The following is a 5,726-nucleotide window of genomic DNA, read 5'->3' as shown; positions in this document are numbered from 1 at the left end:
AAGCGAGACCGCATAAGGGCTACTATTTTATGGCTCAGCCTTTCCATAAAAAACTCGCGCGTTTTATCTTCGGCCACAAAGACATGATGGCCACCAAAAGTTGGCCTGTGAGTTTGTTGGGGGAGGCGGGGGGAGGGGTACGGGGCTAAGGGAGTACCGCTGGCGCCATGTTTCAATGAGATACAGAAAACGTCTAACCTTGGCGACTAGTATGTGGACATAAAGCAAAATTCTGCCCAGCATAAGTAATAATGCGATGCTGCTCTTTCCAAAGATTATCAGTACCCTCCATTTCCTTCTTATTAATTACTCACAACATTGCAGAAAACTACAAATAAAGAAATTTCCTCTTTCTTCGAAAATATTTTTGTTTCATGTGATTATATTTTCCGTTTTATTTTATTTCATTTGTTACTTAACAAAGCACCAGTGCTGTTCTGTTGACAACAACCGCCTATGAACATCGAAAGGAAACGAGAAAAAAGCAGAGAGAAGGATAAAAGTGGGGTTCTTAACCCTGAGAGAAGCAATGAACCTAATTGTTAAATGATGAAAGGTTACATGAGTTGGAGAAAACATAAGAAAAAAAAATCCTATGTTGTAGATTTAAACAATAGCTGATAAGTGTAGGTCACATAAACATCTGGTATTGGCAACAAAACTTCCACCAATAAATGACTTGGTATTTCTTTTTTTGTGTAATATTCCTGGCAATCAACTGGAATTACAAATCATAAGTTTGGGTAAAACACCTACTTATGCATTGCCATTTTGTAACCTTATCGACCAACAGTTCCTCATACCGAGCCGCTAATTTTATTAACGGCAAACCCGTCTCAAAAATTCAAGGATTAGAAATACTCGGAGTAACAGTGGGTCGCAAGAACGTCTTAACCCAGTGTTTTCCAACCTTTTTTGGCCCATGCACCCTTTCACCATATGTCAGAATGTCATCCCGCCCCCCCGCCCCCGCCTTTCCAAAATTGTCTGCCTCGAAAGGTGTTTTCCAAATAATATGCAACAAAATACTAACATAAACACACAAGCTAGTGGAGAGAATGCCCAGCGTGACCTCTCAGTAGTGCATTTTGCGTGATCCTAGAGCCAGTTTGAGCCTGCCAATCTGTGGTCACAATTCCCCCAAGGTTGAGAACCACTGTCTTAACCCAACGGAACGGCGAGTATTTCGGATTACTTGGGAAATGATTTGTTTCATGAGGCTATTATCCTGTCGTTACAACTTCCAAGGTCAAAGACCCCTGAGTTGATGTGTAGATGGCAGTTCCTGAGTATAATCTTGACTCAAGACCTCCGTTTTCTTCTGTAGATCAGGGTCTACATTGCTGTATATTTAACCTTACAATGTTTTAACGAACCTCGTTTGCTTAAAGACTCAGTCATATATAAAGATGATAATTTAATTAAATAAAAAAAAAACATTGCAGCAATAAAGAAACCTCCAAATCCGAATTTTGAAGAGCTCATTTGCACTGAGAACTAGGTTAGGTCCAGAGAGAGAGAGAGAGAGAGAGAGAGAGAGAGAGAGAGAGAGAGAGAGAGAGAGAGAGAGAGAGAGAGAGAAAATTATTTTTAACAGGAAGAATCACTTCTGAGAATGGTTGACATTTTCCTCCTGTTTATTATACCCAAAAAACGATAACACCTCAGTGTTGAAATTAAACTGCCCACATTTAATAACTTTTTATTGGGATAAGAACTTACGGAGGGACTGATAAGAAAGGAGTTTTGTCACAGTGCCTCTGTACCTTCCTTATCAAGGCTGTTCATCAGCCCTGCAAAAGTAAATTTTATCCCAGTGACTTCTGTCAAAGCGTGGCCATGATAAATATCCGGCCATAAGAAACTTTGATCTATGGAGTCCCGTTGTGCGTTCGCCGGATCCAACATTAATTTTTCTCATATATCTTCGCCCGAATGCATACTGAACAGCTTCTGGCCTATTTCCGCAGATATAAAATAAACACTGAGAGATAAGATATAGCAGCAGGCTGAGCGGCAAGTTTCCAGGATTGTATTTTGCTCAGAAATAAAAAAAAATTGTCTTGATAATATTGTCATAAAAACAACGCTGAAATAGAAAAGATTAATAAAAGATTTCTTTTTATGTCATACTTTTCAGTCTGCAGCATTTCTTATACTTTTGCGTTTTATTTTTCCTTTCACTCAGTACCTAGCCAGTTTTACAAAACGAGGCATGGTGAAGTGTCTTGCGATCAAGTATACAGTGTTCTACGAGAGAGAGAGAGAGAGAGAGAGAGAGAGAGAGAGAGAGAGAGAGAGAGAGAGAGAGAGAGAGAGAGAGAGAGAGAGACTAATGTAATGCAATTTTTTAGTCCTTTATGCACACGCATATATTCACATGAGTTCAAGTCATTTAACGTTTCACTACAATTAAAGCGAGAGAGAGAGAGAGAGAGAGAGAGAGAGAGAGAGAGAGAGACCACACGGCTAGGGTTAAAGATAAAAGTGAGGATTACAAGATATTAAATAGAATTAGCACAGACGTAAAGTAAGGTGAATTTACTACATACTGCGTGAGAGAGAGAGAGAGAGAGAGAGAGAGAGAGAGAGAGAGAGAGAGTTCAGTTTCCTCCCCCTTCTATTGACGGCGGACGAGATCATCTGCGAGAGATCGCTAATCCACTCAACCCCTCCGGTACCTACGGCCGTAAAAAACATAATATTCAGAAGCATCCGGGGCCCGAATTCGACGCTGGAGACGTCGACCCGGCGAAGGCCCGGCCGATAAGCCCGCGGAATCGATCTTAAGTGAGAGCCTGCAGTCTCTTTCTTGCCAATTGCAGCCTGCTATCTTGCATGTAAATGTCGGCGGGGCTCCTACTTGAAGACGGCTAGGGAGCAACCCTTCAGGCGCGGACGTATCTATCCCCAGCCATTCCCAGTTTTCCCCGTTTTCCCCCCCTATCCCATCCCGTCCTTCCCTGAGATAGTAAACAGGAGCGGGGAAATTCGTGGGGGGTGGGGGGAAAGAACGTATATGACGTTCGAGAAAACGGAAGGAGAGCATTACATGAGCATACAAAGAGCTAAAGGAAATTTCTTTTAAACCTCGTGAGTAAATGGTCAATGAACGCAAGAATGGAAATGTCATTCAGTCGTAGGCTTTAGTCACGTAAAGAGAGTTATACAGATAGAGAAGGGGTAATTGTAAGCGTGGCCGCGTCTTGCGTGTGTGTGTGTGTGTGTGTGTGTATGAGAGAGAGAGAGAGAGAGAGAGAGAGAGAGAGAGAGAGAGAGAGAGAGAGAGAGAGAGAGAGAGAGAGAGAGAGAGTTAATGTAGTGTGATTTTTTTGTAGAGATTCATGTATGCACATAAATAAATTCAAATGAATGCAAGTCATTTAACATTTCACTACTCTTAAAGTGAGAGAGAGAGAGAGAGAGAGAGAGAGAGAGAGAGAGAGAGAGAGAGAGAGAGAGAGAGAGAGAGAGAGAGAGACGATATACATATCACTAGATAAGATCAAATTACACTTCAATTTCGTCCAGTCTTGGGAACCAAATATTCATCATCATAACCACACACCTACCTGATCCTAGGAAGCCGAATGGCACTAAATAAATAGAAAGGCTGCTAAAGAGCTACGAAGTAATAAGACATTCACTCAGCACAAAAAAACGGATCTTTCCTCGATAGTGACCCCCAAGGGTTTAACCCGGTATGAATCCACCTTTGCGGCGTGTTTAGTGCAACCCCGTTGGAGATGACCGTAAAAACGTACGCAAAAGACTGTACATATCGTAAAGATAATGACCCCAAAGAAATATTAGTCCTAGATAACGACCCCCGAACTTTGTTGGGGGCTACTATCTAGGAAAAATCCCCCAAAACAACTAGCTTACAGCCATTTACAGCATATATATATAAAAAAAAATACAAAACTAATCCCTGAAACTGATAGCGTTTCCATCCTTATGTATAAAAAAATACATTACCCCGTATCACCTTCAACCTAGCTCTCCATCACACAGTTAAAAAGGCATACATAAATGAGCTGTTTCTCTATCAGAGAGAATTCAATAGCAACCCCTCCCCTACCTTTCCCCAACTAGTAAGGCAATAAGCTCTTGTGGCCAGTGAGAGATGTGGGAATTTATCAAAGATATAGTTTATTGATATAATTTGTCGACCACTCAGTATAGAAATGGGTGTATATAGTACTCTGATCCCTGAGGGGCTAGTACTAAACACGGCGTCCCACTGAGCTTCCGCCATGTTTAGTACTAGCACCTCGGAGTTGCAGCAGAAGACCTAACTGGCCTGTCTCCACAATCTCATCGACCATAATCCACATGTTACATTAATAGATAACTTCTTCGTCTGAAGGCGTATGCAGCAACCGCCCCCCCCCCACACAACCTAATTTTCTCACAACCTCACCCATAACGGCCAATACCACAATAAGTTACTCCCTTATCATCAGGTGTAAATACTGTCACAGAATCTTGCCTGCAATATCAGTTACATACCAAACGGGTAACTATTTCGCCACAGCATAAACACACAAACACACACTCACACGCCCATTCATTCCTCCCTACCTTTGCACTCACACATTGTAAGATACACCCAAAGGGAACAACCAAAATCACCCGAAACATAAACATTAGACCTACCGGAACCTCCCTTAAACCATCTATACTTAAAGGTATCTTCTTTATCTTGCCTATAAATGAACGAGTAGCCTCATTCTTGCAGGGTATACGCAGGCGTGGCAACGAGTAACCCAATAAAGATTACCCTTTGGCTTCCAGGCAACTCCCCCGCCTCCCAAATCCCCCACCCCTTACCCACAACCTACATAAATGAATAACATCATAGTCGCAGAGGACTCATTTTAAAGAACCCCTTCCCTCATCATCTCCGCCTTCTCTCTCAACAAACCCCCCCCCCAAAACTCCCCTCCCACCCTCATACATAAATGGGTAACTCCTTCGCAGGGTATCTTGATATCGCTTTATCTCATTAATTGCAATTAATGCTTAATGGATTTAGAGCGTAAATGATTAACTAAACAATTAAGTAAGAGGCAGAGTTCAGACGAGGGTACTGTTCCCTCGAAGTTAGACTTTTAATATTTTCTGCTCTAACTTCCGCGTATAAATAGGTGGATGAACACAAAGTTTTTTTTTTTTTATCTAAAGATGAAAGAAATCTGATTATAGCTCGGTGTGTAATTCTTTTAAAAAAAGTGTTGCATCACACACTGAAAAGCAAACTTGAAGGCATTTAAAATATTACGCTTAGGTTTCCTTCTACTTCAAAAGGAGAGACTTCATGTATAGCCAGACCCAAGAGAGAATGGGGAATGAAACTGTTCAAAAGATGACTGAAATATGAGGAATACAAACTGGATAAGAGAAAAATGATAGATTAAACGCTCCGAAAAGTAGAGCGACAGAGCTCTCGTATGATCGCCTTTAAAAAAGTCAGCTTTCGTTACAAGTTTCTACATTACACATAGTTGTAATAATCATATATTTTCAGTAGAGTCACAGGTAACCTATTACGTACAGCATTTAAGAGTTTAACAGTCATTATCTAAGGGTTTTTTGCAGGAAAAATGTCCAAAATATCATTCCATTACTTCATCCGTGGTGTGGGTGAGAACACTGGGACCCTCCCAACCCGTTATTCTTTTCCTAAGATCGTATTTGCATCAACTGCAAACTCATGATCCAAA

The sequence above is a fragment of the Macrobrachium rosenbergii genome, chromosome 1, assembly GCF_040412425.1.
Source record: "Macrobrachium rosenbergii isolate ZJJX-2024 chromosome 1, ASM4041242v1, whole genome shotgun sequence".
NCBI classification, from domain to species: domain Eukaryota; kingdom Metazoa; phylum Arthropoda; class Malacostraca; order Decapoda; family Palaemonidae; genus Macrobrachium; species Macrobrachium rosenbergii.
This window is presented reverse-complemented; position numbering follows the sequence as displayed.